Genomic DNA, 22109 nt, shown 5'->3' with positions numbered 1-22109 from the left:
TACAGTATTTACCATGAGATATAGTCCAATTTCTCACTAACTGCGCTGGCCAAATTCTGAACCCTCCTTACTCATCTGGACCACATACCTCATAGTGGAACGATGCTGAACTCATCCGACCCTGGCTGCCAGAAGTCTTTGCTTTGATGAGACCATATCTCAGGCATGATCTGGACCAGAATTTACAGTTGTCCAAATTTCTGCTCTGCCCAATATTGAAATGCCACACAGGCATTAGATATATTTGGTTGAATTTGAGCTATTTGGTACTAGAATCCAAATGCCGTAAAAGCATTGGTTCATTGGTTCACATTTGGCATCCAAAACACTTGCTCTTGCCATAAGTGACAGTTTTGTTTCTAAACCTGACCACATTTGGCCTGGAATCATATGCTATCTGAGTGCAACCATCCTAAAACAGATGGCTCATCCCATGCCATATGACACCCAACTCTATCATCGCCAGACATTTTCCAAGCCTGCCCTGTACCATATGTGATATAGAAACTAAATGTCAAGTGAATAATATATATTCCATAATGGGGTTGGATTTGAAATATTGTGTTCCAGATTCCATTTCACCCAGTTGTTTCCTCATAACCTACACTTTCATATTACATCCATAAACCCATATTACAGGAAGTTATTATTAACAGCCAGAGCTCTTGCAAAGGACTGCGATAAGTACTGCAGTTTTTTTTTTAACTCTGCTATCACTTCAGAATTAACTTGGAGCCTTTGGGCTCATGTCCCTTGTTTAAATCAATTTAACTCACTATAGGCAGCACATATCTGCAGCACAAGGGTCCAACCAATGATGATAGCACTGTCCTTGATTTGTGCTAATGTGGTAACGGATTGATTAAAACGGAAAACAATATTCCACACCATAACAAAGTCCTAATGTATTCTCAGTGTCTAATGACTTTTTGTAATGGACAATTTGCTTCCTTAATATGGCCAGGGAGTCCCAGATGGAAACGTGGGAGGGGAAGACGGAAAACAAGGGACGGACCGGGTGAATTTGACAGGAGAAGGCTAATATAAAAGGTCATGTTTTCCGCTGTAACTGCTAGCATGTCTGTAAGGGGGGACTCCTAACAAGCTCTTAATTTCTACATGACAAATGAAAGAGTTTTCCTTGTTTAATTATTAAATATTTTTTTCATTCTTTTATGGGGATGGTTACTTAGTACTTCTTTAGAGTTTCAACAAACATGTAGTAATGAAATCTGTATCAGCAAACTGGTGTGTTGACTTACTCTATTGCTGAGGTCTAATGATTTTAATTAAAATCCACATCAGCTGATAACTCAGTTGAGTTGATTGCTGGCAAGCTACTTGGTTTATACTGTATTTATCCTGCATAACAAATCAAACAAAATAGCAGTCAATATTGACACTTGTGTAAACCTGTTGAAGATGTTTTCCTCATTATTAGGAATGTGAAATCCATAATAGGTATACAATAAAAGACATAAAAGGGAGAATCACTGCTCATTGTACTTAATAGCAGCTAATTTCAGGCAAACACTTGTGTTAATGCTTAGTTTCACTAACAACAACTGTCTGTCAAGTGGCTTTTGGTACCCTAGCCCTGTCTGTCAAGTGTCTTTTTTCAAGTTTACTCAACCATATATAAAGCATAGATTGAGAATTGGTGCCACAGTCATTAAGACTTTAAGGTTAAGATTGTCAAGTTGTCACCGTTGAGACCTATACAAAGGGCCTTAACCTTCTCTTCTCTAGGAATGCTATTATGGCTGCTTCTACACACTTCTACACTACCTTCCATGCTAGGATATTCCAAATAAATAATTTTATTACGCTTACACAAACAATAGGAATAAAACCAAATAGTAATGCTTTATTCGCAAGGAACAAGCAATGTGTTGTATACATTTTTTTGTTTACATATACAAATATGAATACAGCTTTTCTAGAATTTTTTTTAGAATAATACATATGATTGAGACTATGTATAGGTTTGCATGCATCAGGATTCATATCCTGTGGGATGCATCAAAAAGGACTGGATAACAGAGTGGGTGGGTGGGTAATTTCATGCGGGTGCGAGAGAGTGGTCACATATGAAGATTTTTGGTACAAATAAAGACCACATTCTGTGTTAAAAGCATTAACAGCATTAATAGTATTCATTCATTTATCCGTAGTAACTGCCTGGTCATGACAATTTTGGTTTAAATCAGACTACTTGTTTGTATATATTTAGGGAATTTAAACCAAAGTATATTTGAAAATATCAAAGAGATTATAATAAAAATGTCCTGTGTATCTCTAGTTGGATTTTATTAGGAATTAGATCAATGTATGTTAGGATGAGGAATTTACAGATCATGCTCATAGTGCTATCATTTCTGCCTTTGGGTGTTTTCCAGTATGTGTTTTCCAGTATATTTCACATGATATTAATATAATTCCATGTGCAAAATCATCGTATGTTCTTAGTTCCCTGGCACATTTTTTGTACTTTTTGTACTTTATGCATTTTGTACATGTGTTAATAATTTTTTTTCTCTTGTAATCTAAAGCAGTCTTTGGCAAAATATTTTCCTTCGGGATTAATAAAATCTTATCTTATCTTATCTTATCTTATCTTATCTTATCTTATCTTATCTTACCTTACCTTACCTTACCTTAGGTTATTTTAGCTAATCTTGGCTTAGCTTAGTTTAGCTTATTTACCGTAAGATAGTGTTAAAGTTCATATAAAAAAATCCACATCAGTTTTTGGTTTAAATTAAAAATAAGGATGCTGATAGGAATATTTAATGCACTAGTTAGTTTGTGTGTGTGTTTGTGTGTGTGTGTGCGTGTGTGTGTGTGCGCGCATGTGTTTGGTTGTACTGCTTCTTCGAGTATCAAGTTTTTGTAGCACAAGTTTTTTCTTGGGTCATAAGCAGCTTCACGTTCTAGTCCATATCTTCCCTGAGATATGGTCTCATCAAGGATGAGTTATGGCAGTGTCCTGGCGCCAGATTCGGATGCGTTTATTGCCGTCACATCGCTGTGGTACGTGGGCCCGATGACAGTAGTAAGTGTGAGCTAGCACTAGGCCATTACTCATTTGATGCTGAGGTTCACACTGCATAGGACTTGGATGAGAATCCAGACATGGAGAGCCTCTTAAGGGATATCAATATCACCTTTCATTTTGCTTCAATGATCTTCAATGTGAAATCAGTTTACCTGAGTTTTTTATTAAATAGGAGTTCATGTGCAGTTGTGTGCAGTGATTCAGGAGGATTCAATTTGTGAGTGCAGCAGTGCCAATGTGACTGCTCCAAAGGGTCTTCATTAACACAAAATATATACGTGTATTGCAACCCTGAAAGACATACAGTATTTCACTTACAAAGAAAACAGCAAGCACAGATCTGGGTCAGTGTGTAAAGGAAACTCTATAGAGGAAATATTCATTCATTTATTTATTTATTCATTCATTCATTCATTCATTAATCAGGTAACAGCGTGGGTCAGATATTAGAATTGTGACATAAATGTGTTTTCAGCATAAGGACAGATTTCTAGACAATACTAAATAAGATGGCTGCACGCAGCAAACATTCCGGATACAAAATGGTGCTATTTACATTTTTAGCCTGATTATTCATAGCACGTGGACAGCAGAGACAGCGGTGTTCATGCTTACGACCGGATATATATATACGACATCCATAAGATATCATTAGTGATTAAAGACGTCACATGGCATAAAGTTGCAGGTGTAATAAACATAAAAATAGTGGATTATTTGAAAAATATCCTGTCATCCTCTTTTCCCTAATCTTATATATTATTAGACGTGTAACAATATGGTCATGATAGCATGATTACCAGTAGTCATTCAAATGCATCAGTTCAACTCTGCCAAGTAAAATACACCTATAATCTTTCCTCAGTTCTGCAGTTCCCATGAGTCATTTCCGTGAATAACAACAGAGCCGTGAATAACAACCACAACGCATCTGATTACTGCTCTTGATTTTCACTGTTACAGTATAACGTCGGTCACTCTTTCATTCCATTGCTTCCCTACACATAACTTATGCCCGATATGCATCTGTAAATATTTCACAGTGCTCTGAGGGAAGCTGTTTGTATTCAACTTTTTTTTACTCCTAGTCGAAACAAATAAAATGAAATAGAAAAAAAAACAAAAACAATAAATAATAAATAAACACCAGAAATACCGATAGCCAGGACCTTGCGACAAAGCCTGAAATGATATCTTTTGGCACTGTTTTGTTGTTATTTTTAATGTATATGTCGCTTGCTTTAAGCATGCTACTTTCTCTTTGTATTCTTTCCAGTTTTGCCAAAGTCAAAAGCCCCCAAAACTAAAGTTTAAGCACGGTTCCTGCCAGCTGGTCTCTTTGATGGGAGCCAATTGTTCCAGGCATGCCTTTACAATGGATTATTTCAAAGGGAAGCAGTGCCACGGTGAATTTCTCTCTGGGATCGGAAGGAGGTTTTACACGAGCTGCTTTAAGATGGCAAGATATAATCTTTGCTCTGTCAGAAACACTGTTCAGGTTATACTCAGGAATACACTATATACAACACTGGTTTAACCATCACATATTCACATGAAACTCGGTATAACCACTTTGAGTAGGTTTTTTTCTTGTATATGGATTTCTTTGGATAATAAGAAATTTTTATTTTTCAGTTTCTTATGAAGCTCATTAAAGAGATTTACGATCTAATTTTATAGAAAACCACCATGCTTCAGTTACTGTTTTTCACAAAATAGATGGACCCAATGGTGTTTCAGTAGAAATATTATATATTTATATAGTCCAAGGCTGTTGGGGATGGAGCTGCCAGGTAAGAGGTCAAGAGGAAGGCCAAAGTGGAGATATATGGATGTGTTAAATGAGTACATGAAGGTAATTGGTGCGAGAGTAGAGGATGGAGGGTAGAGTAAGGTGGAAACAGATGATACAGGAAAAGCCAAAGTAGAAAAACAAGAAGACAAATAAATAAATAAATAAATAAATAAATATATATATTGTTAATTATAATATAAGAATTTAAATTATATATATATATATATATATATATATATATATATATATATATATATATATATATATACGTATATGTATACATATATATACGTATATATATGTATACATATACGTATATATATATATATATATATATATATATATATATATATATATATATATATATATATATATTATTTATTTTTATTTTTTTAAATAAAAATAAAAATAAAATCAAAGTTATTAAAGTTATAATAAAATGACACTGGGTGATTCCACAACTGAGATGCCAATACTTATGTATCTATGTATATACAGTAAGTAAAGGTAAAAGACATTTGAAATATACTGTGTTTAACTCTGTGTCTTTGTTATGGAAAGGCTTTCCATTACATTTTAGAATGTGGCCGTCAGGATTTGCACAATAAATTGCAGAAGCTGAGCGATTCTGAGGTTCAGGTAGTGTTCCAGTTCATCTTAAATATGTGTAGTAAGGTAGGTCAGGGCTCTGAGCAGGACTCTTGAGTTCTTCACCATCCTTTTCAATACATGTTTTCATGTATCTCATTTGTTCACAAGTACATTGTCATAAAATAACCCAAACAATAAGTAAATAAAGAACACATACTGTAACATGAATAAAACCTCTATAGCACTTTGCCTTTCCCAGCTGACTAGACCATAAAAACATAATCATTCAAATACCTGAAACTATTTCTTTTTGTATGCTGTTTTTTCAGTCTTCCATAACATAAATGGACATATTTTAGTTTAATTTTCAGTTTGATATTCATTCACTCTTTTAACTGTTTGGAATATACCACAAGTACTGTGGTACAACAGGAAAGATCAGACTTTTCTCAAAATATTGTTAAGAAGAAAGAGCAAGATCCCTCATTTATATTTGCCAGATTAAGTAAATGATTAAACATCCTTAAACTTTTTTTATCCTGCAAATTAATTTGTGCCTGTATGGGTTGTGCCCATGTTCAACGTTGAATTTCTTTGTCACGACACTATATATTCAATCTATTAATAGTAAAGTAAGGGGGCACGGTGGCTTAGTGGATAGAACGTTTGCCTCGCATCTCCAGGGTTGCGGTTCGATTCCCGCCTCCGCCTAGTGTGTGTGGAGTTTGCATGTTCTCCCCGTGCCTCGGGGGTTTCCTCCGGGTACTCCGGTCTCCTCCCCCAGTTCAAAGACATGCATGTTAGGTTGATTGGCATCTCTGAAAAATTGTCCGTAGTGTGTCAGAGTACACAGCCCTGCGATGGGTTGGCACTCCGTCCAGGGTGTATCCTGCCTCGATGCCCGTTGACGCCTGAGATAGGCACAGGCTCCCCGTGACCCGAGAAGTTTGGATGTTCGGATAAGTGGTAGAAAATAAATGAATAATAGTAAAGTTTTTTTGCACACAAGTATTTCTATCTTCAAAGTAATTGGTGAAATTGAACCTGTTTCATTCTCTCTGAGATGCCCCTAAAATTTGAAGGTGTTTTTTTTTACAAATATTTTGTGTAAGGTTTTCAACTGAGGTAAAAAACAAACATCTAACACTGAAAGCAGTGTCCTGACTAATTTGGTATCAGAATTGTGAAGATATATAATATAATTCATATATTCAATTCATACTAATTGAAACCCTCTGCTAAATCGATTTCCATTATGCTGACAGAATAAAACGTCAGAGTACTGATAAATAGGCTTAAAGTCTGCAAGCCATCAGCATGTGTACTAGTTAACTACATTTTGTGCATTATCTAATTCTATTAAAAAAAAATCTCATATAAAATAAAATTATCTAAAAAAAAATTTTATATATAATTCAGTATGTTGTCTTAGCTGTAACGTTACATATGAAGCAAGGATAGCTCACCTCATTATGGTAAAACCCCAAGCTATGCAGCTAATCTCATAATGAACTGTGGCATGTGGCAATGGATATTCTACATAGTATCTGTCTTCCCAGGAATAACCAGGAAGTATCTGCAGTTTAAGTCAGTAATGATAGTGGATGTGAAAACTCGTAGCTATTTGGAGTTGTATATACACCCAACAGCCTATTTTCAGACAGCTGGGCGTTTATGTAGCATGTGTCCCACTGAAGACCCTTTACTACTACTGACAGCAAGGAAGACCAGGGGAATGGCCAGATGACTAGGCTCATAAAGAGAACAGATGTTTTAATGAAAAAGCTAAACAGACCTTTTTAAAGAAACAGTACACAACACATAAACATTTATTCACGATGCAGAATCACAATATCGGTGTGAAATGCTGTACTAAATGTACCGACGTATATAAATTTCCTCTTTAAAGAAATAACGTGTACTTATGGTTTTCACGATTCATGCCCGGTTGTTGCTATGGTGATCCAAGATATACTCGAGGGCGGCTCGCCATCTCACTTTCACAAAGTTTGTGGTTCACAGTCGCTTTCACAGAGTTTGTGAACCAAAATCACTTTCACAGTGTTTTTCAATCCAAATCACGAACCTGACCAAGTTAGATGAATTTACGTACACTCTAATAGACACCTGTTCACGGTCATCAAAGGTTCCACAATTAAAATTGCAAATATTTCAATATTAACAATCATCACACATTTCTCAAGGTTTGATGATTTGCCTCATGTTTTCTGACTCGAGCATCATCTCACTCTCTGCCTGTACAGTTTCGGAGTGACTACATCATACATACAGTAGTTTTGTCATGCTTGCATACATTACTATGCATTATTTCTACATTTTATTTATTTTCCTTATTCTTAAACCATAAATGTTTCCATTTTAATACATATACTTGTATTGTAATGATTTTTCAACAAAATAATGATATTTTCTTATTCATTCATTATTTTGGCATTTAGCGTTAATGAGTTTAAAGCACAATTTTCTTTTAACCTGGGTTACACTTGGCTTGTTTTTTGCTAGTTTGCTGTCTGTTTTGCTTTGTGCTATTTATGATCTGTGTGTAGTTTAAAATCGAAAGGACACGACAGTCAATTCCATACTTTCATGACTCATTCTTTTTTCCCTAAAACTGTACACACTTATTATTGGGTGACTTTTGGTCTTTGGTGAAGCTTCAGTTTCTTTTTATTTCAGATATCACCAATTACGTTAATAGTTTTCTGATTATTGTTTATGTTGCAGTGTCTTATTCCCCAGAATCCTGAGGACCACTTGCCTCAGAACTGCTCTAAACACAATACCACAAAATCTTAAACCACAGAGCCTCCTCCTACGGAAGGATCTAGTGAGGTAAACCAAACTCCACCTACTGACCCATCTGGCTGGCTGGCTGTGTTATTAGATGCTGTTAAAACAGATTTAGTAAGTACACAGCAAGCATTTGGAAGGATTTAGAGCTGCAGCTAAAAAAGGAGGTACATGCAGATATGCAGGCTGTGAAGAGATGCTGGGTGAAGCTTCTTACTGGTGGAATGGACACCATCCAATTTCTAGCACAGAAAGAAGCCTTGATTAGAGCAGATCACCGGCATGACATATTGTTCACAGTGATGAGTTGTTAAAAGAGCTGGCATCTTCTGCGAAGTATGATTTATAATGCAGCAACACGGAGCAAGGGCTCAAAGTACAGTCGGCGTCCACCCATGTGACTTGAAAAAGCAAGTTAATTTCAGCATTATGGAATGAAAGAAATCTTTGCAGAAATGAAAACAGGAATAATATTTCCTAACATGTTAGAATTTCACACTTCAGATAAGCCACCATATAAAAAAAGTTGCATGGAAGTTGAAAAAAAACCTGTTAGATATCACTGTAACTGGAAAATATTGCCATCCTGGAAAACAAACAGAAATGACACGTTTAACTAAATCGTACCTGGCAAAATATATTTTGATATTATAATTACTAGAAGAAATATTTTTATTTAGGCTAATTTCTATGCTAAGTGTGAAGCGCTACATGGCTTATAAATGTAATTTGTTTGCGAACACTGGGCATCAAAATGTCCTCAATTCTTCTCACATCCTCCAAAATAAAGAAGTGTGTTTACAGGCTCTGAAAGGATAAGAACTAAGAGAATGAGTCAGTGATTATTTACCAACTGATGAAAAGAAAACAGCTGAGAATAAGTATGATAATGATGATGACGAAGCTTGTGTTTAAACTTTTACATTTTTAAACTTTTTTTTTAACTCCGAGACTGATAACATTTCTAGACCACTTAGAATTCTTTCAAATTTGCCAATAATTTGCATTTCTGTAAGTAGATTAAACTGTAACTGTAGAGGCAGGTGAAGAGTTTTTCTAAGAAATAGGAATGAAATATTTCTAAATGAGATTTTCTTCTTTTTCCTCACTGCTCATATCTCATTTTCTGATTTCCTTTTTTACACTTTTAGGGGTTGAAACTTGAAACTTTGAGACAAGTACCATTAAAAACACATCAGTAGTCTTGGGTACAGTAGACGTTTTACAATTTTTAAGAAAAATGTCTGTTTTTAATTTTAATTTAATCATATTTTTTTTACTGGTGTTAAAGTAACATTTAGAAATCCACATCCAAAATATGCATTAAAAATACGTGTCTAAGACTTGTATACACTAGTGTACGGTATATAGTGACCATGTGAATGTTTTTCTCCTTAAATTGTTTTTTTTTTTTTTTAAATGTTGAAAAATTAAGCAGCAGATGAAGCCACTTTGTTTACATATTCGATGAACACAATCTATCATTTGTTGACTAAAGAGGTCAATCATAAGATTAACCAAGCAATGACAGAATGCAAAGAATCCTTGTGCTTACTGTATGTAGAGTAATCTAATTTGATGATCCTAAAGGTGGAAATTAAACATCTAGAGATTCTGAGAGACTGAAGACATAACGAAAGCTCCGTATCAGTGTGGCACCAGATCATTGAAGGTGACATCAAGATCAAGTAATAAAAGGATCACATAATACATCCCATAATATTATGCACCAGTACATCAGACCAGCACATTTTTATGAACAGCAGATATGTTAATCCCTTTCCACTGCTTCTCTCTTTGTACCCATCCCGAGGCATCCAGACACTGTACCAGCTCCCAACGTCCTCTGTGGGACGAAGCCTTTGGACGTCCACTGAACCGAGGCCGACTCTAAGAATCCTGAGACATCTCCAGTTAGACTCTGTGATACTAAGGAGATCAGAAGTCCTTGAACCTCACACCAATACAACATGTAACTGACTGTATATTACAATCACACCCCCAGTGTCACCCATATGAGGATGGGTTCCCCCTTGAGTCCGGTTCCTCTCAAGGTTTCTTCCTTTACCAATTTAAGGGAGTTTTTCCTTGCCAATGCTGCCTGAGTCATCTCAGACTTGCTCATAGGGGAATAAATACATTTGTACATGTATTTTTATATGTACATAAATACAGCTGACGACAAAGTACAGAGTGTGTCTGCTACGAGTGCTGCTTATGACGTTCGTCTAAAACTTGTCCACCCATAGAAGGATAACATGTGATTACACAAAACATGCTTGATTGCTACAAACAGAGGAGTTGCAATGCCAAAGAGTGGTTTGTTCAAATTCAGCAGCAGACATACAGTATATCATGACAGGACAAAACAAAAAAAAAAAACAGACACTTAAAGGTAAGAACTGGAAAGAGGATAAATTACAACTTCCATGTGTGTAGCTGGAGTTTATTTGCTGCTACAATACATTACATTACCTCATGAAAATATTTGTGCGCTATCTTCATGGTGTACTCTGACACAAATGACACACATTATTGCATGTGTTGCCTGTCACAGATATTTCTTGGAATCGTCTTGTACAGTTTGACAACTAAGAATAAAAAAGACCGTCGGAATCGCACCGTGTAAACCGGGCTTAAGAAATGCGTGATGGATTGAATGCGAATGCCACGCTAAATCAGAAGAAGCTGAAAGGCCCGAGAAATGCATATTCATTCATTCATATTCAGTAAGTGCTTTATCATTGGGTTACGTTTATTTATATTAGGGTGGCTGTGGATCTGAAGACGAAGATCCTGGAAACACTGAATGGATGTGAAATAAATATAAATTTCAATTGCAAATTTTAAATTGTGAATTTTTATATTTGTGTAAAGCTGCTTTGTGACGATGCCCATTGATAAACACGTTATACAAATGAAATTTAATTAAATTTGGCAACACACACACACACACACACACACACACACACACACACACACACACACACACACACACACACGCAGGGCTTTCCACACTTGAAACAGTTAACCCTGGATCATTCCATCTCTGGGTAAACAGAATCCTGGATTATCTTGTTTGACGTTTCACACTGCTAGTACTTTACCCAGGGTTAACAATGAATCCTGGGTCTTCATAACCTGCTGTTTCACACTGCAACTTCCTAAATCCCTGTATAACCTTCTTAGTTGCATATTTCCACCATCAACAACCACAATCGGATATAAACAGCATGCTTTAGATAACTGCTTCTCTCATGCTTTTGCATCAGCGAGGAACAAAATGTTGCTATGTATGTTTCCTCCTTAGTTTATCAGACAATAATTGTTAAAACTGTAAAACTCTCTATTTTGCTCCATGATTTTTGTTTATTCTTCCCTCCAATGCTGGAACTACTGTTTTGTCTGTTGCTAAGCATTCAGCTGTAACATTGTGAGACATCGTAGTTCAGTGGTTAAGGCATTGGACTGCAGATCAGAAGGTTGTGAGTTCGAACTCCAGGTCTTCCAAGCTGCCACTGCTGGGCCCCTGAGCAAGGCCCTTAACCTTAAATTGGTCAGTTATAAAAAAAATAAAGAGAGATAAAATGTAAGTAGCTCTGGATAAAGGCGCCTGTCAAATCGTTTCTCCACACTGTATGCATTAGGCACCACGTTGTGGGCTTAACGATTCAAAAATGGCAGCAGAATGTTGTAAAAAGTGGTGCTGGAAAGGAGGATGTAACCAAAGAACCTGGTGAAAACCCCCGCACAGAGAAAATATGATATCCTGTACAGACAGTAACCCAAGCTGAAGATCGAACTGGGATCCCTGGAGCTGTGAAGTAGCAGGATTCTCTCCACTGCACCTCAGAAGCCCAGCTGAACCTGTAATGATGCCATACATTAGATTAGAGGTTACATCGCTGAAGACTTGAGGAAATATTTCTCAGTCTCACACAGATGGAGACAATTTTAGCTCCTAAACTTCTGAATGATCTACTCCGGGTGACACATTTATCGATTCTCTAACAGCATTGTTGCCGACAGCAATAGCAGAGTATGGGGCCTTGAGTGTTCAAACTTGCCACGCACACACTTTCCCTTGATACGACCCTGTGGAGCCCCCTTTTATTTATTTACACCCATCATTGAGTTTTTCGACCTTACTCAGTACTAATACGTACTTGTGATCATTAATGCCCCAAGAGCACTTCACGGCCTTGCGTTTCTCTGTCAGAATCATGAAACATCTGAGAGAATATATTATAACGGTGCACAGAATGAAGTCTACAATAGCACCGGTGGCAATGTTTCTCTTTTTTATGCTTAACTCAATCCAGACATTCTGTATGTGTTGTAATATTTATAATTCTCAAGGTAGCATTAAGGTTTATACCACAGCACTGCTGAATTCTCGGATGTGATTGGTCAAAACCTGTTGATTAATTTCCCACAACCATCGCTCTGAAAGCAGTTCTGAGCTGCGAGGTTCGCATCAATGTGCTTGTGTCAGCACTTTGTAAACAGTCAGATGTAAAAATGTAACTTTTCCAACCCTGAGGAATTTAAACATTTCTACTTTCTTGGGTAACGTGACAAACTTAGTAACTTTGAGAGAGAAAAAAGTGTCTGGTGAAAGAAAGAAAATTTCTAACCGCTAGGTCGAAATTTTAAACATACAGTAAATCTAATTAATGTTTCAAAGGTATGTGTTATTTTAGTATACAATTAAAATGAATGTGAAATGTTTCCATAATTGTATATTTTTATACTTTTATTTATTCATCTATTTAACCCTTGTATGGTGTTCATACTTTTGTTACTCAGCCAGTGTTGGTGGGTCTGGTAGACCCACTGCATTTTTGGGTTTTTAATTCTCTCACTCTCGCACTCATATTCTACCGCTTATCCGAACTACCTCGGGTCACGGGGAGCCTCAGGTGTCATCGGGCATCAAGGCAGGATACACCCTGGACGGAGTGCCAACCCATCGCAGGGCACACACACACACACACTCTCATTCACTCACGCAATCACACACTACGGACAATTTTCCAGAGATGGCAATCCACCTACCATGCATGTCTTTGGACCGGGGGAGGAAACCGGAGTACCCGGAGGAAACCCCCGAGTAACAGGGAGAACATGCAAACTCCACACACACAAGGCGGAGGCGGGAATCGAACCCCCGATCCTGGAGGTGTGAAGCGAACATGCTAACCACTAAGCCACTCTGCCCCCCGCCCACCCCCCCCCCCCCCCCGCGGTTTTAATTCAACACAATTAAAAATGTTATGTTATAATACTCTACAGATGTTTGCTTATCCCAATTACAAGCAAGATAAACAGCATATATGGTTAATATTTGCCTTCTACCTTTATTACATCACATTTTTAATTAAAGTGCTACTTGTTTTTTGGTGTTTTTTAATAAAATGTAATTAAAAAAAAATCTAATTTAAGCAAGTTATGAGTGGAAAAAAATCAACAAAATTACAAGGAAGCAAAGTTTTTCAAAACTATTGATGTTTATGAATATGGGTCCCACAGACCCGAACAACATACAAGGGTTAATTTAAGTTTTTTTTATTAGTTTGTTTGCTATTTAAAATACATTTTGGTACATACATATTTCCACATATTTCCGATGCGCAGTTGTACACATTGTTCTGATCTCAAGTTTTTGCACAAATATCTGTTCACACTGCATTCATTGCATTACACATTTTACACAAAGCCTTTATGGAGCAGTTTGTACATTTTAAAACATTCTGCTGATTATAAGGCAAATTTCAGTTGACAAACAAAAAACACTGACAAGTCTTCTATGTCAGCTGTCTAGAGATTTCATGCCCTCTGTGGAAAACAACGAATGCCTGAAGAGCTTCTGGGTGAGTGTGCAATTCATTTCAGGGCCAGAAATATGACAATAACAGACTCCTGAATTGAACAAACGAACCTTATTCCTTACACGGAAATACAGTGAATAATAGTTGTTTCCAAGCCAACTTTTGAATTATATGTATATTATTTAAAATAATACTTAATACTGCAGCTTAACTGATTCTATTGATGTAATAATTCTGTATTGGAACAGACTTTTCTGGAAAGGGGTAAATATTTGTTGGTGGATATTTTCACTAAGTTTTGTTTCAAGAAAACTTCATGCACATGCATCCACTTTATTTGGAAAATAGATGGAACATTGGCTTACATGGTCTGAGTTCCGGCAATAGAAGTATCTTGGCTTAGGATTTTAGCTCGCTCTTGAAAAAATGAGAAGATAAATAGTAGCTAAGTGGCATGTGATGAATTTTGATTGTACTGAATTTTGTCCTGAAATTAATCAGAAACCCCCAGCAGGAGGAGACTTGTTGGTATAAGGTGCCAAATCTTCTGCACTTTAGCTGAGAGAATATATCTGAACACTTTAAGCATGTGCTGTGCACCTTGCAATATTTTGGGTGCAATGCACCAGTACAGAAGCTAATTAACCTCATTTATCAAGCCAAATAGCTGAATCAGCACAACAAAGTTGCTAGAGTATTCCATAGGCATCAAAAAAGATTTGACCGAATAAAATTCCCATACGACTTTTGTGCTATTGTTTTAATTGTTATAATTAACATTTATAAATGAATTGTCATTAATATAAAACACGAACCTTATCTATTCAATTCAATTCAAGTTTATTTGTATAGCGCTTTTTACAATGGGCTTCGTCTCAAAGCAGCTTTACAGAACATAAACATAGAACAGAAGTTAAACATAAAGAGAAAAAAGAATTAATATAGTAAAAAATTAAGATATATATAGTTCACAATGTGTATGTATGTATTTATTTATTTATTTATTTATCCCCAATGAGCAAGTCTGAGGTGACTCAGGCAGCAGTGGCAAGGAAAAACTCCCTTAAATTGGTAAGGAAGAACCCTTGAGAGGAACCAGACTCAAAGGGGAACCTCATCCTCATATGGGTGGAACTGGGGGTGAGATTACAAATATACAGTCAAACAAGTGTTGAATTGGTGTAAAGATCACATGGAGTTCAGATCTCCTCTTGGTATCAGAGTCCAACTTGAGCTGGTAGATCTGTAGATGTCTCAGGATTTTCATAGAGTCAGCCTCATCTCAGTGGAGGTCCAAAATCTTCATTGCACGGAAGACGATCGGAGCTGGTACAATGTCTGGATTCTTCGGGATGGGTAGAAAGAGAGAAGCAGTGTAGGGGGATTAACAATCTAAATGTATTGGTCTGTTTAGGATTACTAAAAAAAAGAGTTCTTATGAGAGTTGTTATGTAAAGTATGAGGCAAAAATCTTACTGGGATCACTGGAGATCCACTGGAGATGGTTAGAGTTTTAAAAGTTAGCAAAAATAGCAGTTTAACCGGATTATTTTATACAGTAACATTATACTTCATAAGAATCAATGACCTCTGAAGAAACGGCTGTGTGGCTTGACATGCTAACAACTCTTTCCTAAAGGAGCACTTAGAAAATTCTTTTTTTTGCTGTTAATTTCATGTAATCTAGATATTTGTTGAGACTGTTTAGTGCAGAGAAGTATCTAGTAAGTCTCAAGATCTCTGCATGTGATTTTCACCTGACAGAACCAGCAATTCCTCGAGTTAGCATGCACCGAACTCCACTCGGGTAGCACTGACAATTCACAAACAATGTGACAGGAACTTCCAAACTCCTGACTGACTTGTTAGCAAAGAACTGGAAAGTCAGCAATGTGTCAACAGCCTTGTTTTCTTTCCAGCATTTTGCGAAAGTCATGACTGTTCTTACCGGATTATTTATTTTATCGCTAGGTACAGTAGTGAGCTGGTTGCTGACTCGCACCAAAAGCCAAATGTTGCCAACATGGAGCAAAACCTAACAGGATAACCTTTGTGGTAAGTTTTTGGTTACCTGAGACAGTATTAATAATATCCTAATTTAGTGCAGAAGATCGGGTAGTTTCTAAAGGACACTTTATCTTAGGAGTATGTAAAAGAATGAAAAAATACAAAGTCAGGCGTCACGGATTATCCAAATCAGTAGGCAAAATCAAGTCTAAACGGGCAAAAGTCAATAAATAATACCCAGGATGAAATATCAGAGATAAACAGGATTAAAGTTGGGATTCCAAGCAAAATAAATAAATAAATAAATAAATAAATAAATAAATAAATAAATAAATAAATAAACAGTAAGAAACAGAAAATGCACAGCAAAATACAAGCTAAGTAATGTCACAGCCCCGTACAAATGAGCATATGTCTCGCAAAGAGGAACTGAAACCAAGGGGCTTAAAAAGTATGAAAAAGAAACATAAATAATAAGAAATATGTAACGAAATTAAAAATCTTCTTATCGAGAATGTGTGAATGCTGCCAGTTACTCAAAAGTGAAGTCAGTGCCCTGTTTGTCTGCTTTGGTGAAGCGGAGGCGGTGATGTTGCACGTCATGACAGTTAGTGCTAGCTATAAGCCAGCAACCTTGTTTTTTCCCCCTGAAACATCTGCAATGCTACAAAACATAAATTGTTGACTTTGACGTTGGATTAAAACGATCTGACCTGAACCATTAGTGGTTCATTAAGTGGGTCTTTGTTTCTACCTCAAAAAGGCAGAAGTGGCTATTTTCGGTTTAGAAAGAAAACCTCACTACATGTTAATAATGTTAAATAGTTTCATGGCAATACAATACAACACAACACAAAGCAATACAATAAAACAAGAAATACAAATGATTAACTCAATAAATCAGTCCTTTGTAAATGTTAACATTCAAAAACATTAACATTAGATGTCAGATCATCAGATCAACAGACCTGAGTATATATATATATATATATATATATATATATATATATATATATATATATATATATATATATATATATACCGTATATAGTAGATTACCTACAGTATTTTTCTACCATTTAAATACAAAGTAATGTGTATTCCTGTGACAGGGCAATATACTGTACATTTTTATGTCATCTTGTCGATCCTTGTTTGTTCATCTGTTAAAATTTGCATTTAATCATCAGCAAAGATCAACAGAAACATGAAACACGATGCTTCAGTAAACTGAAATCCTTGTAACAAATAATTACTTTGAGGTGACCTCTTTTCAGCAGTCTCATTACATTTCCTTTTGATCACAGCACGAGACAACGAAGACTGATGTCTCCCTTAGGATCTCCACAGCAACACTCTTTTTTTCCTCTACAATCACAGCTCATCCAGCTAATGTAAAGGGGACATTAATAAAAGGCCTTCAATTTTGCCACACACTACAAAAAAAAAAAAAAAAAAAACGCCTGATACTATTACTGCCTGACAAACCACACAAAGGGAGGATGTGTGCTCTTAAAACATCAAGTGAACAAGCAGATTGTGTTATTGAATTACAGCAAGAGTTGGGAAACAATTAAGTTCTCATTAAATTCCTCACGCTCACTGACAGGGGAGCGGAGACAGGCAGCAATTTCTTCTTCCCATAGATTAGATTAGCCCATCATCAACGTGATCCCATTGAAGTTTGGAAGGGTGAGAGCCTGCTAGGAGATTAGCTGCTAATGGCATGCTCTTCAGCTAGCCCTGCCAAGCAGTGAAGAGATTGATGGAGAGATTTTGACCCAGAAGGGAAATTTAAGCAAATCCCTTCTCTGTAACAAAGTGCTAGACAATTGGACAGCACCCATTGCACCAAATCATTTCTCCGCACCAGGCTTTAAAAGCTCCCATGCTTTCAAGCTTGTCCTTGGAATAACAATAGAATAAGGAAGTACTACTTTTTAAACACAGGATTACTTTTCTCTGGCTCTGTGCATCTGTGCAGTTTGAATAACGTTTGCCTGATTAGAAAGGAAACAAAGAAGCCGTTGTTTCTATACCGGATTTCGGTTCACTTCGGTGTTAAGTGACAATTGAATATGAAGATGGTTTTACAAATGTTCATTATGTTTTAATTAAGATGTAACCGGATTAAATTGACTTGATTGAGATTTTGCCAAAGCAGTGCTGCCGCTCGAGCAGACAGGGAATACTGATACTGCAATTTGAGCATATTGTGCTGCGTATCATGCAAATAACCTGCCGTGTAAAGCTTGGGTGATCTTCTGATATCAAAAAAAATAAACCAGAGTATATAATTAGCTGATTTGTACAGATGAAGGAAAAACACGTATCATGTAATTTAGTTAATGAATTGAATATTTTCTGTGTTTTAAAAGACATAGACACCCAAAGATAAAATACACACTGTAAAAAAAATCAATCATAATAGTGCACACCATTGCAATTTCTCAAGATGTTTTTTTTTTTATATTGAGATTTATTGCCCTGTTACGTGCGGGTGACAGATATCAAGCTAGCACACATTCGTCCCGCAGGTTCCCTCGCTCCTGATGCCTTACCTGTGTCAGTTCATCCTAGTGGCTATAAAAAGAAACCCAGCTGATCCCTGTGACACAATGCTGCATTATCTCCACCACCAGACGGAGTGGATCGAGGAAATAACGCAGGTATAATAGGCATAATTGAAATGATCGATGCCATCGGCCACCAGGGAGCCAGGAACATGATGTAAAGCCTTATGGGTGAAAGGAGCGCATGAGCTTTCGCACGATAGACTCTTGCCAGCTGGAGATTCATGCATGAGGGATTTGTGGTGGTAAAGAATGATGAGCTGTGAAAAGTTTCTCCCATTTAATGGAGAATTCTTAAATATGTTTGTAGCAACTATCAGTTGTGTTGTGCAGGATTTGAAAGGTAACAAAACAACAGAATTTCAATACTTTGCTGTTTTAGAGTAGTTGTGTAAGTTTTATAAAAGTTTATAAAAAAAAACTTGCTGAATTTGCAAATCTGGTGGGTCATAAAGTGTAGATCATGTTTTCCTACATGAGAAAGTCATCAGGATCGAGAATATCTTGCTTTGTTGTTTCTCTGTAATAGGACCAGATGCATATTTTGCATTAAGAATTTCATAAGATATGAAAAGTAGAGGCTCATGAGTAAGAGGCCTACGAGTCACTACACTAAACTAACTTGTTCCACAACATTAATCGTAACTATAAGAGGGTAAAAGCTTGCTCATGAACGGAACATTTCTGTGTTAGGCACAAAACAAAACACTTCAGATGATGTTATATCAAGATATGTAGCTTTTAGCTACAAACAGCGACTCTGCTTTTCATCAGGCTTTATCATATCATCCTGTTGTTATTTTGAATAATAGCATATCCTGGTGTAGTGTTAGCAATTTATATTATTTATATTGTTATTTTTGCAACCTCAAAATACATTACAAAAAGAAATTGTGTTTTGCTAGATCATGCTAATAACTCTTCCACAATGGATCACTAATTAAGAAACTTTTGACAGTTATTACCATATAATACATAATGCAGAAAACATGATCTATAGTTAGCTAAATAAGTTGTTTGTAATGCCATATGCCAATTTCATGAAAAGGTAAACATGTATTTGTAATATCTAATATATTATTGGTTTGTTTCTGAGAGAAAATTCATGCAATCAAAGATGATATTACCATGAACATTCAATCCTTCATTCATTTCCTTGCTTTGCCTGCTGGGGCCAGGAAGGAACATTCATTCATTCATTCATTTTCTACCGCTTATCCGAACTACCTCGGGTCACGGGGAGCCTGTGTCTATCTCAGGCGGCATCGGGCATCGAGGCAGGATACACCCTGGATGGAGTGCCAACTCATCGCAGGGCACACACACACTCTCATTCACTCACACACTCACACACTAAGGACAATTTTCCAGAGATGCCAATCAACCTAACATGCATGTCTTTGGACTGGGGGAGGAAACCGGAGTACTCGGAGGAAACCCCCGAGGCACGGGGAGAACATGCAAACTCCACACACACAAGGCGGAGGCGGGAATCGAACCCCCGACCCTGGAGGTGTGAGGCAAACGTGCCACCGTGCCCCCCAAAAAGGAACATCATGGTCACAATTTTTTTTGGTTGCTACCCACATCTTATGACCAAGAGAAGATTAGGAAGATAGTCATTGTGACTTGTCATGCTGAAGGTATTTGTTTGCGCAAACAAAGCTCAGGCCTATTATATTGGAAGTCTAATGCTCCAGGTCGGATCATATTTGGTGAACGGATCTGGGTGCAATTGTCAGACAAATAGCAATCCTGATGACCCCATGAAAAGTGGTCTGGCCTTTGGTGGGATACCAGGACCCACTCCTGGAGCCTGTCCTGGTGGTGTTGGTGTCCACACAAGAATGTCTAGTGACAAAGCAACCCACCTAAACCCGGTCAGGCTTAACTAGAAATGGGGGATAAAGTGGGATTTTGTAGCTCACCACGTGTAAGATGAAAAGATAATGTCAGGTGCAATGCCAGACAAGCCAGAAGGCATGTGGTGGACAGTCTTTGACAGATGAGACATAGTTCAAAGGAAGAGACTAAAACAGAAATAGACTAATTTGAAAGGAGAGGTCTACTTTGTATTAGGGCTACTACCACTCAGACCTAAAGCTAGGTTAGTCAAAAAGTGTCACCCGTGTCACCTATATAACACCATTCACCTATGTATCATCATAAGGCTCAACATTTTAGGTAGACTATAAGATAAATTTTAGGTAGACTTTAATATAACTAAATTGCATCATCTATGGATTGGTATTGCTGCCACAGGCCAATTATGGTGATGGTGATTACGTAGGTATGAATGTAAACAAATTAGCATATCGTGATGTCACTGACTGGGTCTTCAACCCATGTCTTCGAGCGCATCATTGCAAACCTCATTTGCAACCGACAATTTAAAGCGGTGTCGAGCTGTTTTAATGATTTTTTTTAGATGTATTATGGTGCCCGAACCCGTATGACTTTGGACGGTGACCACGAACATTTTGTTTACTGCAGCTGCAGCCATCATTACCAAGCGCGAACCGTTGACTCTGACAGTGAATGAGAGAACGAGACGAAGCGAACGCACAGGCCATGGTGTGACATCCGGTAAACATAAATGACCTCATGTGTTTTTATTTAAAAGAAAGAACATAGCCTTTGTTGGAATGTAGGCCTAGGCAATTTATATATTTATAATACTTACTAAAATTAATATTATGATATAATATAATTAATATTATTTTATTGCTTTTGTATTAGTTGTTTGAAGAGTAAAAAAAAAAAAGATCGGTCTTAACGCAAATTTACAACCGGCAAGTCGGTCGGACTTAAAGCAAAAAAAAAAAAGATTTGAGTCGGTCCTAAATTGACAGAGTCGGTCGGGTTACGGCAAACAAGAATATTTTTAAGGATGGCCTAATATATCTGTGCTCTCTTTCTACTGATACACTTCTGAATGACGGAATGAGTTTTTTATATCCATCGACCGGATGACAATGTTCTGTATGCAGATTTAGCATAACTACTTCCACTCTGCATTGTTAAAAGTGGAAGAAACAAGATGTAGGAGAAAAAAGGAGCCCTTTTTGTCCTTGTTGAAATGTTGCACAATATTCCAATCAGCCTAGCTGACTGAATGCACAGAAGCACTTATGGGTGATTTTCCTGCAGAGCTTATGCTGATTCACAATGCACTCATAAACACACACGCAATTTTAGGCCATTCTTCACACAGCAATGCAGTTAATGGAGCCCTTGGTAATAACATCTGGAACATGCATTAACTGTCTCCCTTTTCAGAAGCCAGTTAAAAAAAGTTGCTGTCAAAGGATCACCCCGAAATGAAGAAATGTGAATACAACACTGAAAGGAATGTGAGATTTGGACCCATGCCAAGTAGCCAATTGAGGTCCTGGGCTTTTAAAATGCACACTTTTAAATGACCTAGATAAATATGCTAAATT

This window comes from Tachysurus fulvidraco, chromosome 2 (genome assembly GCF_022655615.1).
Source record: "Tachysurus fulvidraco isolate hzauxx_2018 chromosome 2, HZAU_PFXX_2.0, whole genome shotgun sequence".
NCBI classification, from domain to species: domain Eukaryota; kingdom Metazoa; phylum Chordata; class Actinopteri; order Siluriformes; family Bagridae; genus Tachysurus; species Tachysurus fulvidraco.
The sequence above is the reverse complement of the archived record's forward strand: the minus strand, read 5'-3'. Positions refer to the sequence as shown.